Here is a 20,414-nt window from a genome sequence, read left to right on the forward strand (position 1 = left end):
ATTGATTTTTCACAGCTGGAGAGGGAAGTGACCTCAGAGATACTTGATTCTATGTTATACATATTTGAACAGAAAGACTTCAGAAAGAAATTTGAGAAGTGCTACTATTATATATTCAATTATTTAAAAACATATATTTAATGCCTAGTAGGGAAATGCATATTCGATGAAGATTTTAGCAAATTTACTTTTTTTAAAAAATTAAAATGAATATTTTGCTTCATCCTAGTTTCTTAATAGCAATCATCTCTGTATCTTCTAATTGATCCATATTTTATTTGACTAGCAAGAATGTCTTTAGTAACTGGCTCTATCTCATTGTCATTTGCTCTTTCCTTTCCCCCTAACTACTGTATCAGCATGATTCATGTTATCACTACAATGGAAATAGAGTAAAGATCCACAATGGTTAGGGAGTCTTACACCTCCCATCTCAGCATATTTACATCCACTCCTCTCTTGATCAGCTTACTAAGTTTAATTTTCTTTTGCAAAATGTAAATTCCAGATATAAACAACCACCATCACACAATTACAAGCGAACTCCTAGGGTTAACACTAATGGTGGGAAATATACTCACTACTCTAGCTAGTGAACCCTCATATGATTCTGTTTTCTATCTAATCAAAGAGCTGCTCAAAAAATAAATATGCCCATGATATTTACACAATAAGTCGCTTATGATAATGACAGTTTAAAATGTTAACCATTGTCGTTTATTTAGTAATAAGGCAGAAGAAATAATAATATTGTGGACATTATTATATTAAAGGGAAGGTATAGATAGTAAAATATGTCACAATACACATATAAATCCAGTTTATACTCTCCCGCAAATGTACTCAGCATCTATCATGAAGAATGAAAATAAGTACAGTATCCAGAAAGGAAAGTGCATAAAGGAAGAAGATCCATCCATCAGAATTCTGGACTGGAGATTTACATGCCATTGATCCATACAGGAGATCTGGAATGCACAAACTGCCCCTCTGTTCACTCTGCTTGATTTTTAGTCTTCACAGCTTTACAACTGGACAAATCGTATTTCCTTCTCTATCCAACCATAGAATTTACAAGCTTTTCAATTTACTTTCACACTGTGCTACTTCTTAATATGAATAACAGTTTTCTTTAAACTAGATGACTTCAAAACTTACCAATCTGACTCTCTTTTAGCCACAAAAAAAGGAGTCCAGACATTTGTTTACTGCCCAAAATCAAGCTAGAGCTCAAAGCAACCCAGTTCATGTTGACTTTTTTAAGACACCTCACCAAGATACCAAAGCAAGACACAAACCCCTCTCCACTTTTCCTTTGCAAGCCGAAGGTGACAACAGATAACAACAGACCCTCATAAGATGTTCCGACAATCTCCAAATCTAGTTTTAGCTTGGGACTCTAGGCTAAAGAACTAAATTACATTAACCAAGAATCACTCAGCTTAAGGTTTGTATCAGTTGATTGATACTAACCTATACAATTCCAGTGCACCTTTTCTTTTCCTCTGCCCTCCTGCTGTATCTTCAGTTCTTTTCCTTAGGTTCCTACATCAGATTCTTTTCTCAATACCTCTTTAATTTAGTGGCTCAAAGGTAAGCTGCAAACTTTTCAATTAAAAATTCAAACCACCAAAATTTGCTTCTCAAATCAAATTTAAAACATAATTCTATGCTCAAGCATTTCTATGCTTCCCCGTCTTCCTTTTTTTTTAAGTTTTACTGTGTTGAGTTGTAGATAAATGCAGATCCCCGGAGGCAAACTTAATTCTTGCACTTCTGAAGACTTTATCATCCTATTACTGCCCTTAACACTACTTTTTAAAATCATATTTCTCCATTTTCAATGAACGAAAAACAATATATATATATATATATATATATATATATATTTTTCTGCCTCTACTACAATATACACATCAAAACTAGACACATTTTTTATTGTTCAGAAATTAATTAGAACTTTGTATTTTATACCAAAGTTCATTTTTGCTCAAACAGAAATGTTTCTTTATACAGAGACATTACATTTTTATTTTAAAAGAAAATCCTCTTCTTTGTAGGTATCAAAATATTTGTAAGAGTTGCAATATCTTATCTAATTTAACAGTATTATTTTGCTCTTTTCCTTTCTAAATTTTTTTATCAAAAATCCCTCAATGGAACAGTGCATTTTAAGCTATATTATCTATTTCCCTTATTCTCTATCTGCTTGATATCACAGATCTTCTGGCCAATGTCCTTGCTTCAGTGTAAGGTGGGTCCGTTAATTTATAATAACCCTGTTGTGTTTTCCACATTTTCCATTTCACTCTCCTGCGTTAATGTGTCACCTCCAAGCTGTATTCTCCATGGCTTGATCATCCCTATTCTCTTTGTCACCATCAAAAAGCACAAGTTCTTTTATGTTTACATATTCAATGTTCAGATAAATGCATTTATTCCAAATTTTGTTAAAACTTGAAACCAGTTTTCTATGTATTTAGTTACACACTGCTTTTACTCCATTGCTACCTCTGTTATTTATTACTAGCCAACCCATTTGATGGATAATCCTTTATTTCGGGGACAACACTTTGCAAGGTGGGTAGACTGGGAAGGAGGAAATGGGAGGATGGGGTACATAAAATGGGAAGAGGAAGCAGATTTAACATGAGTGCTAAGAATTAATGGCCATGAGTGGAAGACTGAAAAAGGATGGAGTTAGGAAAGGCTTTAGGAAATAAATAGAATGTATAGAATATATCAGATTAGTAAGCTAAGATGAAACTGTGATATCAGATGAAGATTCAGAAGTGTTAAATTAAGGAGGTAACGAATTGGTGAAGCAGCAGGATTTTCAACCTTAGTAGAAATGCACAGCAGGCAGATTTTGGTGTTGAAGAAAGTAGAATTTTATTTGACGCCCTAATGAGTAAAAATAAAGTAACAAAAATAGAGTAACATCTGCCAATATGCAAAGTGAACATTATGACTATATCTTCCCTTTTTGAGAGGTGGTGCTGCATAGTTTATAGACTATTGATATTAGTGCCACAAAAAGCTGGGGTCAAATATTTTTGGCTGTTTGAACCTGGGCAAGTTGTATAGTCTCTTTGTGAGCAGATAATTGTCTTTGATAGTAAAATGTAGAGAGTCTGTTAACTTTGTTTGGGAAAGGCTTCTCTTACCAGTATAGCCCTAAACTAATGATAGGGGTGACAGAAGAAAATAAGCATTTATATAATGTCTACCATGTGGCAGGCATGGTGCTAATTTGTTTACCAATAGTATAACATTTGATCCTCATAATCACCTTTGGAATTAGATGTTGTTATTGTCCACATTTTACGGGATAGGAAACTGAGGTTAAGTAACTTGCCCAGCGTCACACAGCTAGTGTTTGCAGTCAACTTGACCTCAGGTCATTCTACCTCTAGGCCCAGCACTCCATCTAGCAGTCTCATAGATTCAAGACAAAATTATATATAGATGCGAAAAAAAAAATTAAGGAGCCCAATTTGTTTTTGATAAATAAAATTATTACTTATTTTTAACATTTTTTTTAATTTTGAGTTTCAAACTTTATCACTTCTACTACTCCCACATCCACTGAGAAGGCAAGCAAATGTTATGAGTTATAGATGTGAAAACAAGCAAAACACATCTCCATATTAATTATATTGCAAAGGAAAAAAAAGGAAAAAAAAATGAGAAAGTTACACTTCAGTTTGTAGACAGTAAATCAGTTTTCTGTGTTGAGGTGGATAGTGTTGGTTTTTTTTTCATCATGAGTCCTTTGGAATTGTCTTGGATCATTGTATTGATTAGAATAGCCAAATCTTTCACAATTACCTTTATTGCAACATTGCTGTTACTGAGAACAACTGTCTTCTGATTTTTTTCCAACTTTACTTCACATCCGTTTATATAAATCTTGCTATGTTCTTTTTTTTGTTTCATTTTTGTCATTTTTATATTGCAGTAATGCTCCAGCAAAATCATACGTTGTGACTTGTTCATCTATTTCCAAATGATGTCTTCCCTAAGTTTACACCTTTTTGATGCCACAGAAAAGAGCTACTGTAAGTATTTTTTTACATGTAGATCATTTTCCTTTTTCTTTGATCTCCTTTGGGTAGAGACTAGCTAGTGACATTGCTGGATCAAAGGGTATGCACTGTTTTATAATAATTTGGACATAGTTCCAAATGACTCTCCAGAATGGTCAGACCTGTTCTCAACTCTACCAGAAGTTATGGGAGTGCCTATTTCTGTTCATTCCTTCTAGTTTTGGTTATTTCTGATAAGTGTGAGGTGAGGTGAGGTTATTTCTGGTAAGTGTGGAACTCAGCTGTTTTAATTTGTCATTTTTTAATCAATAGTGAATTTGAGTATACTTTCTTTTTTCAGTATTATTTTATTTTTCCCACACTTATGTGCCAAGAAATTTTTTAGCATTCATTTTAACAAGATTTGGAGTTCCAATTTTTTCTCCCTTTTCCCCTTCTAAACTGTTTGTTTATGTCCTTTGGTCATTTATCAGTTGGGAAATGTCTTGTATTCTTATAAATTTGACTCAATTCTCTTTATATATGAGAAATGAGGCCTTCATTAAAGAGATGTATACTACAAACGTTGTTTCCCATCTTTCTGCTTTCCTTCTAATCCTAATTGCTTTAGTTTTGTTTGTATAAAAGCTTTTTAACTTAATATAATAAAATTAATAATTTTATATTTTATAATGCTCTCTAGGTCTTGTTTGGTCATGAATTCCTCTCCTCCTCATATATCTGACAGGTAGACTCTTCCTTGCTCTTCTCATGTGTTTATTGTGTCACCTTTTATTTCCAAATCATGCCAAAGGTCTGTCATAAGTAACTTTTTCTGATATTCTATTTACCTCTTTAGTTTCTTCCTTGTTTACTTTTGGTTGGATTTATTGAGTTCTAAGAAGAGACAGTTGAGTTCACCCAGCAGTGCAGTTCTCCTGTCTTATTTCTTCCTATAACTCACTTTAATTCTCTTTTGGCTGCTATTTAAATATTATATCACTTGGTGCATATATGTTAATATTGATATTGCTTCATTGTCTATGGTACATTTTATCAAGATGTAGTTGCCTTCCTTATCTCTTTTAATTAGATCTACTTTTGCTTTTACTTTATCTGAGATCAGGATTGTCTCCCCCCACCTTTATTTTATTTCATTTGAAACATAATGGATTCTGCTCCACCCTTTTACCTTTACTCTGTGTGTGTGTCTCTGCTTCAAATGTGTTTTTTATAAACAACGTATTGTAGGATTCTGTTTTTTGATCCACTCTGCTATTCACTTTCATTTTATGGGAGAGTTCATCCCATTCACATTACACTTATGTGTACTACTTGTGTATTTAACTGTATTCTGTTCGTCCTCTTGTCTGTCCTATCTCCCCTTTCTTTCCTCACCCACGTCTTGCCTCTTTCTACCACTTCCCCTGATCTACCCTCCCTTTACTTGATCTTTTACCACCCTACTTCCCTGTCAGGTAAAATAGAGTTCTGCTTGTCTGCTTGTGTGTGTGTGTGTGTGTGTGTGTGTGTGTGTGTATGTATTTATATTCCATCTTTGAGACAATACTGATGAGCGTAAGCTTACAGCAATACTAGTTGCCTAGCCTTGCAACTTCCCCTCCACTGTAATGTCTTTCTTGACTCTTCATGTGAAGTAATTTACACCATTCTACATCTCCCTTTCTTCTGTATCCAGTGTATTTCTGTCTCATCCCTTATTTTTTAAATCTCATTCCTTCAAATTTACCTTATACCCATAGCCTCTATGTAGATTTCTTTTAGTTGTACTACTAGTGACACAATTTTTAAGAATTGCAGGTATCATCTTCTCATATATGTTGTAAATAATTTAGCTCTGTTAAATCTGTTTTCTTTTCCCTTTTTTTATCTTTTTTTTCCCTTTTTAAAAATCTGTTTATGCTTCTCTGGAGTCTTGATATTGAAAGTCAAATTTTTACTTTAGCTCTGTTCTTCTCCTTATGAAAGCTTGAAATCCTTCTATTTTATTGAACATTTTTTCCATTGATGTATTATAATTTATTTAGCTGAGTAAGTGATTCATAGTTGTAGTCCTAGCTCCTTTGTCTTCTGGAATATCATGTTCCATGACCTCCATTTCTTTAAGGTTGCAGTTTCCAAGTCCTGTGTAAACCTGATTGGAACTCCCCAATATTTGAATTATTTCTTTCTAACAACTTGCAGTATTTTTTTCTTGACTTCGTATTTCTGAAATTTGACTATAATGTTCCTTGGAGTTTTATTTTTGTATCTCCTTGAGATTATCAGCTGATTCTTTAAGTGTTTATTAACCCTCTGGTTCTTGGACATTAGGGAGGTTTTCTTTGATAATTTATTTAAAGATGCTGGCCAGGTAAAGACATGTTGTCTTTTTCTTATGAACACTAAGTATTTTCATCACCTTATGTGTACATGAATGGTATTGTTTTCTTGGCATGCTTGCAGACATGATTGTTAGGCTTCTGAAACTATTCCAGGAATGAAGAATTAGTGTATAGAAGCGAAACTTGGGTAGTGTTGGTAGTAGATGGACAGAGTGATTGGTAAACCTTTACCCAAAGCCCTTAAACAGTATCAAGTCACAGTATCAAGTTACAAAAATCTGTCTATAGGTCCCATGGTAAGGATGAAACAAATGAAACACTGAATCAAAAAGAAAGCTACCAAATGAATGGTAAGTCATTGAAGAATTTGACAACACTATTTCATAGGATGCCTGCCTATGACTGGTTCCAGACTCCAAAGGAAAATGTTTTTTAATAAAGGAAAATAGCAAGTATATATATTATATATATATATATATATATATATATATATATATATATATGTGTGTGTGTGTGTGTGTGTATATATATTTTTTATATCTATATATTTATATCTATATGTGTGTATATATATATGTATATGTATGTATATATATATAGTATGTGTGTATATATCTTATGGCATAAAACTGTCAGTGTGTTCTTAAGAGACAATAGCCATGAGGTATGAGAATTTAATCATCCCAGAAAGTTATCTTGAAATAGCAGCAAACACAGGTTGGTTCCCACATTGGGAAAATTGTTTCTGGAGGCCTCAATCCTGACATGGATTTATTTTTCAAGTAAGACTCCCAATAAAATATCATAGGAGATATTTGTTTAAAAAAATGAGTATAGTCAGCCTTTAGTGCATAGGTTGAGAATAGCAACTTTCCATATGATTCTAGATGAGTAGTATCAGGGAGAAAAAAAAGAAGAGATCTTTATCATTACTACTGTGCTCAGTAGAAGAAGAGATTGAATTAAAGAAGTCAAAACAGGGGTAGATACTCTCTTTTATTTGGTCACAGATCATTGATTATCACAGTCTATGGACCATTTACACTTTGGATGATCAACAACTTAGAGGGAACTAGGTCACAGTCCTGTGACCACACAATATAGCATGCTTGGAATTAATTACACAGATACGTAAAGTCATTCTTTAGGAATTAAAAATGGTCTTACAACACAAAAAATAGGTTACCTCAATAGTCTTAAAATTGTAGTCTTAAAATTGTAATAGAAAAGATAAGCCTTGAAGATATGTGTGTGTGTGTGCAGGAATATATGTGTGTATGTGTATGTACATGTATTATGTATGTATATATGTGCATGTGTATGCGTATAAGTGCATAAGTATATATGTGTACATAGGTACTTATATATTTTTGTGTGTATATGTCTATGTGTGCATATGTATATATGTGTTTATATATTTATATATGTATATGTACATGTATTTGTGTGTGTGTACCAGGAACAGACCTCAGTATCTAGTTTCAATTCATTTTTGGGAGAAGATATATCTAGTTTTGAGGTTTTGTCTTTCTCTCTCAGTAAGATTCATTGTTTTTTAGGTGATGAATTACTTGCAAAGTATTTAGGTAGCCAGGAAATCACAGCAATTTCCCTTCAGATGTCTAGAGTCACTGGATTGAAGCTTTTCTATGTTCTGAAAGATCATGATTAATTGAGAGAAAAGGTAGTTTCTGGACATATGGTAAAACACATAGAGGCCCTGCTCTTTCAAAAAGTTGCTCTTAAGATAAATTCTTCTTTAACTGGGACTTTTACTCCTTTGCCCTTGTGGAACCATTTCCTAATTGATCCAAATTTTCATGATAAGTTTTACTGTATATTGTTGGGATTGGAAGTTCAAATCCGTGTGGAGGGTCTCGGGCGGGTAAAAGTGGGACTTCTAAATCTTAGAGTCTTACGAGGCCCTCCATGAACAGCGGGGATTCGAGAAGGTCAGACTGAGCTAGCTCGGCTAGCTCGGGTATTTCCGCCTCTCCCCGGGAGATACATGATGGGTGGAGTCTCCCTGCCCTCGAGGTAGTCCCGGATCTGGGCACACTATTGTTATCTAACAGCACGGTATTCAGATGCAAACTGTGTGGCTGAAGGTTAAGTAGGATTGAGGAAGCCTGAAAGCTCTCTTAGCACGTGAGGAGCCAAGAGGACAGTAGGCTCCGCTTTTCTTCTTTCCTCTCTCCCCTCCCCCTCTCTCCCCGCTTGTACTTCTACTTCCAATCCCTTAAGATCCTAGCCTCCTTAGGAAATCTCCCCCTCTTCCTCCTAAGGAAGACCCCCCTGCACTTGTAACTAGACCCTGAAATAAAGCTCAACCCTTGTTCGACTCTGGAACGTCCTTTCTCTCATATGAGCATCCGGTTTTGGCCAACCGAAGACCTCGGAGGTGAGGTAAGAAGACTCGGGTAGCCCACACAGGCCTCTAGGCCTGGCAGTATATTTTCTATGCAAATTCTTTGGTCGTACCACTATGTAGGATCACAGAGTCAGAGATCTCTAATTAGAAGGAAAATGGGAGGCAACAAGCATTCATTAATTTACTATTATGTGTCAAGCACTACGCTAATCACATCTCAAAACATTGTCTCCTTTGTAAGGGATTTCTGTTGCTATCTCTTCCAATCTTCTTATTTTGCAGATGAATAAACTAGGTTTCAAAGAGTTTAAGTGACTTTCCTGGGGTCATATAACTAGCTAATGGCACATGTGAAATTTGAATCAATTCCTTTAACTCTAAATACATTATTATTTTCATTGTTCCATGCTTACCTCTGATTACCCCATTAAAAGTTTTGAGTGAAATGGTTCTATAGTGATTCCCTAATTCAAGGAATAAGACATGTAAGAATGTGTCAAATTAATTGTGTACTTACCCTAAATTGGATATTTTTGAACTTTTAGATACCATTTGGCTATGTTTAAAACAAGTTATTTTTTTTCTAAGAATTTGATTTCTGGACAGAGGTGAACTGGTGGAGTAAAGACAAGAATTTGTCTGAGTTTTCTCCCAAACCCCTTGGAATATCTTTAAGTAATGACTGTAAACAAATTATAGAGTGGCACTCCATGAAAAGATGGAATGAAACAATTTTCATGACTTACAAAGTTGGCAGGAAAGGTCTTTTACACCAACTTGAGAGAGGAGCACAGTCCAGCTTATGCTATGTGAGCACTGTCTCAACCCCAGCAAACCAGGAACAATCCATGGGAACCACTGAATAAGCATTTGGCAACAATTGCTTCTAGAGCACTCAACCCATAAAAAGTAAGGGGGTCAAACAACCGATCAGAAGGAGATTGCAGGCAACTCCTTGCTAGCACTGAGGTAGGACTCTTGCTTTGTCCATACTCCAACCTGGATAGTAGCCCTAGGTGGCAGTCCCAGAGTGAAAAGTAACATGCACACACCAGAGTTTGCAGGCACAATGGAATGGGAACCTTCCTCACAGTTCCAGGGAAGAAAAGAGTGCTTATGGTTACTCACAGCCCAGAACACCAGCCAGGAGAGAAACAAATACTTCTCCATAGATCATAACACCTTGGAAGAACTGAAAATTTGTAGGTCTTTAGAAGTATCTTGGGAAAACAGTTGTACAAAATCACAGAAGCTTAAGACAATGTGCTCTTTGCTGTGGAAGCAAAGCCCTAGTTTAATAAAAGGTTAAAAGTGAAGAAATAGGCTGGGAAAAATGAGCAAACAATGGAAAAAAAAAAAGTTCTGACCATAGAAAGTTACTATGGTGAGATGGAAGATCAAAACACACACTCAGAAGAAGAAAACAAAGTGGAGGCTCCTACATCCAAAGCCTCCAAGAACAATATGAATTGTTCTAAGGCCATGGAAGAACTCAAAAATAATTTTGAAAATAAAGCAAGAGAGATAGGAGAAAAATTGGGAAGAGAAGTGAGTGATGCAAGAAACTCATGAGAAAAGAGGTAAAGGAGACACAGAAAAATACTGAAGAAAAGAACACCTTAAAAAACAGAGTAGGCCAAAGAGTAAAAGATGTCTAAAAAGTCAATGAGGAAAAGGATGCCTTAAAAATCAGATTTGGCCAAATGGGAAAAAATGCACACAAATTCACAGAATAAAAAAAAGGAAAAAAAAAACAAAACAAACTCCTCCAAAAATAGAATTGGGCAAATGAAAAAGGTTATTCAAAAATCTCACTGAAGAAAAGACTTCCTTAAAAATTAGAAATGAGCAAATGGAAGCTAATGACTTTATGAGAAATCAAGAAAGAATAAAATTAAATCAAAAGAATGAAAAAAAATAGAAGAAAATGTTACATATCTCATTGTAAAACCAGCTGACCTAGAAAAAAAGTTTCTCTGAAAATTATTGGACTCTCTAAAAGCCATGATCAACAAAAGAGCCTAGACGTTGTCTTTGAAGAAATTTTTCAAGGAAAACTGCTCTGATATTCTAGTGCCAGTGGGAAAAATAGAAATTTAAAGAATTCACCAATCACTCTTTTGAAAGAGTTCCCCAAATGAAACCTCCCAGGAATATTATAGGCAAATTTCAGAATTCCTATGTCAAGGAGAAAGTATTGCAAACAGCCAGAAAGAAGTCATTCAAGTACCATGGAGCCACAATGAGGATAGCACAAGATTTAGTAGCTCCTACTTTAAAAAAAAAAAAAAATTAGAGGTCTTGAAATATGATATTCTGGAAGACAAAGGAGCTAGGATTATAACCAAGAATCTGCGACCCATAAAATCTGAGTCCCCTTTTTCGGGGTGGGGGGGGGGAATGGACATTTAATGAAATAAAGGACTTTTAAGCATTCTTGATGAAAAGACTAGAGCTAAAGAGAATATTTCACTTTCAAATACAATATTCAGGAGAAGCATAAACAGGAAATCAGGAAAGAGAAATCATTAAGGACTTAATAAGTTTAAGCTATTTATATTCCTGTATTAGAAGATGACATTTGTAACTCACAAAAATTTTCATGCTATTAGGACAGCTAAAAATACATTGTCTGAATACTGATTGAGGCATACTCTTTTAACTTTCTTTATCTTTTTAAAGTTTTGTTTTAATATTGCTTTGGTTTATGTTTTCTTTCACTACATGAATATTATGAAAATATTTTACATGACTACACATGTACAACCTAAAAAAAATCTGACTGTATTTTAATACCAATTCATAGCTGCAACTGCAACTGCAACTTAAAACTAATTTGAATTCTTTTCTAATAAACTTATTGTTTACCTCCTTGAGAATATAGACATGTAATTTAAAAGTTGTGAGGTCAAATTAACCCTTTCATTAATTTTTTTTTTCATTTTTTTTCTTCTTTTCACTGCAATCCAGGAAAAAAGAATTTATTCAAAACCCATTATATGCTATGTACTGAGTGGAGAAATACAGAAAAAAAGATCAAGACTAAGCTGTCCCTATTCTTGACAAGTCTGCCTTCCATTATGAGAATTGGCATTTGCATACATAAAGGCAGAGAATTCATTTATTAAGTAAACAGGAGAAATAAACATAAATCATTTAAAAATTTTCCCTTAAAAAATCGAATAATCATTTTCAACAACCAAAATAAACTGAGACATTACCAGAAAAAATGGTACCTGAAAGTTCTCAGTCAGTGAATAAGTATTTTTGAAGTGTCTACTATGTATTGACACGTGTTAAGTGTCAGTATAAAAAGAAGGCAAGAGGCAGTCCTTGTCATCAGATATGTCCCAGATGGGGTAGGGATGTGGTTAGATTTAATGCTGGTAGACTTGCAGGAGATTAGTACAAGTTCCTATAATCACATTCAGATAAACATGCAATAAAATAAAGTTAATTTTCCAGTATATGAACTGTTCCTTTTTAATAGGATAAGGTTAATTTTCTTCCTCTAAAATCTTAATTTCATGCATGCCAATGTGTGAAGGTAACATTGAATTCCAGATTTCTATCATAGTGCAGAATAAAGCCTTGCGACTTTTGAATATTAATGAACTATATGCTTATTGTGTGCATATGAATTCAACTAAATTCAAAGAGACTTAGAATCATAGTTATTCACTATATTCCTATATAACATAAATCATATATATCAAGTATTTATATATGTATGTGATGTATTTCAGTCATAACAATTCTTTGTTGAGATGCTGGGAGCTGAGGAAGTAGAGAAAAGATTCAAAGCAACAAAATCACACTCTTCAAGAACTTAAGTATGAAATTAGTTTAGTGACTACAGTACAATATTATAAAATTGAAAGTTCATAGCTGTTTCTCTGTATTAAATAGTAAGATATTGAAAGCCTGCTAAGTGTGGAAAATGAACATATCTCAAATTTACCCTCATGCTAGGAAAAAAAAAAGTGAACCTATGTTAATCAATTGAACTTGAGTCTAGACATTTCTTTTCACTCTTGGGAAAAATATTGTTAAGATTTTTTTTTTCCTGCACATACTCAGTGGAACTTACTTTCACCTTGATATGGTTGATAAGACATGAGGGGGTGGGGAAGCATACATTAGAATCTGTCAGTAATGTGAGAACAAAATACATGAATAAAATTTATTTTTAAAATAATTTAAGAAAAATAGTGACAAAACTAAGGTAATTAAAATCTAATAAAAAAATTCATCTTGATTTTCTGAAAGTTAAAGAATTTGTTGAATTCAAGATAGTTTGGCTTCTTATTTAATCCAAAGGAGAACCTAGGAGAGGGAAAATTCTCAATGACCAACTTCATCATATTAAGTCAATTAGCCATACCAGGTATACATGTCTCAGAAAAGGATAAGTTCTATTTTAAGGACAGGAAAATGACGTCTTTGAACTTTAGAAGGAGCCAATCTAGCATAAGAATAATCTTGATTTAAAAAACCAAAGCAGGTACCTAATTGTTACTTTGGCGAATAAGAATAAGTGGACTTAAATATTTGTTTACTCTGTAGTTTCTTATATTTTTAGGAGACAACTGGTGTATGGTTGGAAAAGAAAAAGGAAAATACAATACAAAATAAATACAAAAGATGAAATAAAAAGAGTATTGGAATTCATCTCACCCAGCCTCCTTGTTATCAGGGAGCTTTTCAGTCAAAGGAAAAGAAAATAAACAGTAACAAAACATTCTATGTGCCAAGCCTCACTGTTACCATGTACGATCTCGATTTTGAGTTTTCTCTCTTGCAGCATTTGTAGTCTGCTGTCTTTGATAGATTCATGATAGCAATAAAGGTTGCAGTGAACATTTGTGAGTGTCTCTGATTGGACATGAAATTTGTTATTCATTTACACAAAATTAATTCTGTAACTGTTGAAGTAAACATTTAGTACAGTATGAAAGTTAAAAAAAAATTTCAAAATGAGTCTATTGAGGTTTTTTAGTTTAGATCTATATATAAAGTAAACTGAAGAGTACAAGCAATTGAGCACTTTATACAATCTTAAAAAAATAGCAGTCCCTGTCAGGTGAATTTATGTACATATCCGCAATGAATATGCATGTGTGCATATGTATATTATATGCAAAAAACGTACACATGTACACATGTGTATATATATAATATGTGTGTATTGGATACCTCATATATATACATGCATGTATGTATAATATTCCTAATGCTTCAAAAAATTGAGTACCACGTGTGCTTAAGATACTATGAAGTATAGGAGATGTAAAACCAAATAATATGTGTTTCTGGAAATCTATTACGTTATAATCTTAAGAAAATTCCTTAAGCACTTATGATTTAATCACTATGAGGACTCCTTATAACCTAAGTATGTTCTTAAAGGATTATCTGAGAGGTTAAGTGGCACATCCATGATTAGCATATGTAATAAGTGTCAGAGGCAGGATCTGAACCCATGTCTCCTCCAAGTCCAACAATCATTTCACTGTGTCTTGCTGACCATATAAGTAAAGAAATTTGTCTGTTTGCCTGTCTCTCCTTCTCTCTGTCTCTGTCTCTCTGTCTCTGTCTCTGTCTCTATCTGTCTGTCTGTCTCTCACTCACATACACACACACACACACACACACAACTTACTAATAATTGCTACAAATGTAACACGTGATTTTGTCCATGTAAACATTTTCAAAATATCTGAAGTTCTGAAGTTCTAAATGTAGCTGATGGCAATTTTCTTATCCAGCTGAGCCAAAACAAATAATTGCTCCCTCTAGATTGCAATATGTAGTGGAGTCTCTTCCTATTTCTTGAGGCACAGTCATTTCACCTACTGATATTTGATTTTGGAGCTTGTGGTATCATATTTTGATATAGGTTTGTATTTTCTGCTTTCACACCTCCAAGACAATCTCTAAAGGAGGATTTATTGCTTAATTGGTTTGGTAGGTCACACTAGAAGAGGGGAAAAACTCTGGCATTATGAAAGATTATTCTACTAGAACTTTTCCAAAGTCCCCTGGGATACAGTCTGGCCATTTAAGTAGTAGGAATTTCAAGTCTGAAAGAACACCAAAACACAGAAAGGTGAAAGAAAACGTCACAATTGAAATTTTGTGAAGTAGTTTTGTTTTCAGAGCATCTTATAGTTTCCATCATTTAAAAAAAAATCATTTATTGTCCCAAATTGTTGTTGATGTGAGTTGGCACAATCTCTGGCACAATCTAACAACTCCTTATTGTAATGCTGCTAAAGTACAATCTTGCATGGAGCTTACATAAATTAAAGTCATGAATTTTCCTTGATATTTATTTCAAAAACATGCCTAATACATTGAGATTAAAAAAGAAAATAATCACAATGCTTGATGCTTTATTCATCAGTAATTTTAAAAAATCCTCCACATATTTTTTATGTCCTTTTTGTTTGTATCTTTGCAATAACAGGATCTCCACGTCCGGAAAACACAAATGTTTGTTGTTCTAAGTTTTAGCCACATGAGAGATGTATATAAGGATTAGTGATGCATTTTTTTATTCCTTAATATATTCATCTCACCCTGGATCAGCATGGAGAGAGTAAGTTCATTTTTGGGATCTGAAGTCATCATGAATATTCCTTTGAAAGTAGGGGCCACAGGCCTCTGATCTAAATGGTAACTGAAGGCAGTAGTGGCAGCATAGAGGGGAAGGAGCCAAAGGCCTATATCACCTACTATTGGATTGAGGAGGTGGTGAAGGGCAACTCAGAGAAGGACATGTGAATAGTCATCCATGGGTGAATCTACGACATCACATGCTTCCTTAGCAAGCACCCGGATGGAGAAGAGGTTCCAATGGAACAAGTTGATTGGGATGCAACTGAAAGCTTTGAGAACTTGGGACACTCTTCTCATGCCAAGGTAATGTTCAAACAGTACTACATGGGGGAAGTCCATCTGAGTGACCATAAAGGTGAAGGATCTGAAAATTCAAGTTCAGTGTGCAAAAGGTGGAAAGTCCAATAATCAAATTGGATTATCCCCATCTCTATTGTGAGTGCTTCCCTCTTAGCTGTCACATATCCTTTTTTCCATGGTGGAGAGCAAGTTAGCCTGAGTCAGCTTCTTTAGAATCTGGAAAGCGAACATACTAAAGAGAGAGAAACTATGCAGTCCTGCTCTTGAAGACGTGCTTGATTCCCCATTCTTTTAATCCTGCCATTTTAAGTCTAAATCATTCTACGTCAAAATGGGCATTCCAACCATTCACCTCTGAACTGGGCCAGTGTACCTCTTCATACAGATGCAACCCCAGATGCATTGTTATCATTGAGCATTCCATTCTCTGGCTCAGCTTTCCTTCCTGAAGTTTTTGTAAATAACTCTTCATTCCACAATTTTCTGTCAACCAATTCAGGGAAGTGGAGAATTCATTTGTACGTGTATGTGTAAAAGAATCTGTGCTTTCACAAAAAAAGAGTCTGTTTACAGTGTCTTTCAATAAAAATGTCTGCTTACAGCACTTTAAAAAAAAGAAAGTAGGGGCCGTAGCATAGTATGTGAGGAATGAACAGATATTTTTGGGGGGAAGGGACAAAACTATATACTGAAATTGCTCGGCTTTCAGATGAAATGATAAGCTGCCGAAGAATATGGGAAGCAAATCTGTGAAAGAAAGTCTGCCCTATGGAAAAAATGAGAATACAGTAGCATTTATGCATCAAATGCACACCATTTTGAGAAAGGGAATGCTGTTATCTGTTTAGTTTAATAGTGAAGGACAAAGCAGATTATGAAAAAAAAGCAAGCCATATACATGGATAATAGAAGTTCCTACATAGGGTTCTTGGGAAAGAAATGCTTTATATACCTTAAATAATTATAAAAATGTAAGCAGTAATAATTAATTTTATTATCATTATCTTTTTGATTTTCCCTTCATGACCAAACTAGTTTCCCACGAAAAGCAGAGAATAGTGTTCTCTATTTAAGTCCGATAGTATCTTCTGTATTTTACAAGACTAATGAAAGACAGCGTTACATAATGATACAGAGCCAGAATGATCTGAGTTAAGTTCTTTCTCCTATACAATGAATATTTGACCCTTGACAAGTCACTTCGTCGTTCAGTTATCTGGAGAGTTCACGAAAATTATAAATTGTAGAGAAGGTAAAAACATGAATTGGTGGAAGGAATTTCCTCAAGTGAGGAATTCCCCATACAAATTAAATCACTGGCCTAGTCGCTAACCTTAAATAATAAGACTAATTGTCCAGTAGCCTGTATCTGACATTACCTGGTGCAAAATAATGGGAAGTGAAGAGAGCATATTTTGATATAAAAATAATCATTACTTTGAACTTGAGAAATGATCATAATAATTAATAATCATCCCTGAATTTTGGATTGACAAATGATGTACACCCACATCATATGTTGGTCACTTTGGGTATCTAAATCAACTTCAGTTCAATTCACTGTATATGCATTGATTAAGCATATATCTGTCACATATATGCAAAGATAAATAAGACAATCTTTCTGACTTCATAACTCTTTGAGTGTAGTATATACACAAAAATATTTACAATCCCCATTAGAACATGATAAATATTAGGGAAGTACAATGTGTCATGCAAGGTTAAAAGAAACTGAGATGTACCCTGGTGGAATTTGAGCTATTAGCTGGATTGTTCAAGATCAACAGGATAAAACAGAATCGGGTCAACTATGATCTCAACATAAGATAAAATGTTTTACTGTCAAAAAGGCAAATATGAAAAATGAATATGTTAAACTGAAAGATAATAGAAAGAAAAACCTAGATAAAAGCTTTGAGAAGAAATAAAAAATCAAATTTAGAAATGCTACATCTACTGAATATACTTGAAAAGACCATAAGGAGAGGAATAATTAATGTACTGACCTGGAACAATAGATGAGAGAGGGATGGATGGAATCATTATTATTATTTAGAAAATGCTGATGGACATTTTTAAACAAAGATAGCATTGCATGTTTTGGAAGGCGTGCTCTCAGTGATCATGTAAAAGTGAAAGAAATAATTTTTGGAATGAACTTTTGAAAACTAGTAAGAAATTAAGCCGTAACGTCACAGCAACAGACAAAAGACATTTAGACTATGAAACAATAGAAGGACACAGGACAAAGAACCAGAGATAAAAATGAATCAAATGAATGGAGCTTTTTATTATTAAAACAGTTATAGTTTTCATTTCATACAGAAGAGATTATAATAAGTTTTATTTTAAGAAAACATATAGTAAGATGATCACCATCACCAATGTTATAATTTTCCTTATGGAAACAAGGGTAACATTTTATTACTGTTGAAATTTAAAGAGTAAAATTAATTAGATACCAGACTACTAATTATCGATTCTTATTTGAGGACTCACAAGGCTATAAAAATGAAAGATGAAGAATAAGAAAAATTAAAATTAATACAATGTAGAAAAATCAAAGCAAAGTATTATCTTTATTTATATACTGAAGGTAGTACTTGGGCAAGGAACCAATACTGTTTTTAAGTTATGCTTTATTTTTTCAATAAGAAAAAATCTTCCTTCCCTCTCTTCACTTATTGAGAGTGAAAGAAAATGAAAATCCCTGTATGTGCATGTGTATATATACACACATACATATATACAGACACACATTTGTATATATGTATGTACACATGTATATGTATTGTTTATGTGTATAGATAGAGATAAGTGTACATATATAGATATGTGTGTGTATATATATATATATGTGTGTGTGTGTGTGTTTGTGTGGTGTGTATGTGTGTGTGTTTGTAGACATTGATACAGACATAGCTATAGATAGTCAAGCAAAACAAATTTCCTTTTTATTTTGTCCCCCAAGCTATGGAAGTCAGTAACGTGTTTTATCATTAGTCTTCCTGAATCCTGGTTGGTCATTAGGCTAATCAGAGTTTCTAAGTCTTTTAAAGTTCTTTGTCTTTACAAGATTGTTGTCATTTTATAATCATTTCCTAGTTCTATTCATTTTACTCTGCATCAGTTCAGATGCATTGTCCTAAATTTATCTGAAACCATCTTTATCATTTTTTACAGCACTGTAGCATGCCATCACATGTATATTCTGAAACTTGTTCATACATTCCCCAATATATAGCACCACCTTCAGATTCCCATTATTTACTACCTCAAAAAAGACTACACAATTAAAAAATATTTTGTGAATCTTTATTTAGAGTTTGTTTTGCTTAGGAATAATATGTCCTTTCATCTACCCTCCCTCTATTTCTCCCTTTTCTCCTTTCCCTATAATTTCCTTATTGAGTAAAATGTGTTTCTATTTCCAATTTCATGTGTGTATGTTCAACACTCTTTTGATCAGTTCAAGTGTCAGACTCTTCTCCTTTCCCCCTCTTCTTTGTACAGACTTCTGTTTACATATTCTGATTGTGAAATAAACATCCCTAGCATTCCTTTCCCTTCCTCGTTCTTGCATATTTCTCATTCTTTTTCTTTCCACTCTTCTCATAAGGTCATCACGATATGATAGAATTGCTTCCATACCTTCAGACTAAATAAAATCCCTCTATTACTTCACAGGATGATGGAATTCATAAGGGAAGTTATACCCTCTTGCCATATTTGAATGTAAATAATTTATTTTACTTTTGTTGTTAGAGTTCTCTGTCCATTCCTGGATGTTTCCTATTCTCACTGTCTTCAGATCTCTTTGTCTTTTTGTCTTTGTCAAACTAGGCTGGAAAAAAATCACTTAGTGTAACATTTTCCTTTATTTTCCTATAAGATTTGGTCTGGTGACCTTTATATATTTATTTATTTTTAATCTAGTCACTATTTCTATATTTATTTTGAGGTGTTTGATATTCAGGGGAATTTAGAACTATGTTTGACTATTCCGCAATCTTGAATCTTGGTTCTCTCTGAAGCAATCAATATATTTTATAATTTAATTCCAGGACATCTGAAATGTATTTCTTTACCAAGACACTTAATTAAAAAATGTTAAACAAATAAATAAAAGAAATAATTGTGGCTCTTTAGATTGTAAGGTTCTTGAAGGCAGGGATGATTTTTTGCTATCCTTTTTTTTCCCACTACTTAACACAATGCTTGATATCTAACAGGTGCTTAATAAATGTTTTTTGACTTGAGTTAGTTTGTCCCACAAGGAATACACACACACATACACACACACACCCACACACACACACCACACAAACTTTTTTTTAAAATTTTTGCACCATTTTCAACTTATTCTGGTCTAAAAACGTTCCTGACGTCATTCTTAAATATTTTTACCACTCCTATTTACCCATCCTTGTTTATATGCCCTGCCTTTAATCTTTTATACATATGCTTTCAAAATCTAAGTTCAACAGAGAGTTCCTTATTCAGCCATAATGACATTTTTAAATGCTTCCTCTATTTCTTTTTCACCACGATCATTCATAATCATATTGTCAGAATTTCATCTCTGAGAGATTTCTATCCCTCTTGTGTAGCCTTTTTTAGAGTCACAAAACATAGTGTCATTCCTTGCATTTATCTGAGCTTTCTGATAGGCACTTTGCAATAGTCTGTCTAAGGTATAAAAATGATCATGTCTAGTGTTACATTCCTCATCTCTCATATAATAGA

At 33.8% G+C, this 20,414-nt stretch overlaps 1 long non-coding RNA gene across 1 annotated transcript in view; it reads left to right on the forward strand.

Annotated features, from left to right (window-relative positions):
- LOC140513163 (uncharacterized) overlaps positions 1 to 20,414 on the forward strand; it is a 77,610-nt gene that overhangs the window by 25,187 nt on the left and 32,009 nt on the right. Inside the window, exon 2 of the long non-coding RNA XR_011970088.1 lies at positions 3,962 to 4,061. This is a non-coding gene — a long non-coding RNA (uncharacterized lncRNA). The remainder of the gene's footprint in view (positions 1 to 3,961; positions 4,062 to 20,414) is intronic.

The sequence above is a fragment of the Notamacropus eugenii genome, chromosome 7, assembly GCF_028372415.1.
Source record: "Notamacropus eugenii isolate mMacEug1 chromosome 7, mMacEug1.pri_v2, whole genome shotgun sequence".
In the NCBI taxonomy this organism is placed as follows: domain Eukaryota; kingdom Metazoa; phylum Chordata; class Mammalia; order Diprotodontia; family Macropodidae; genus Notamacropus; species Notamacropus eugenii.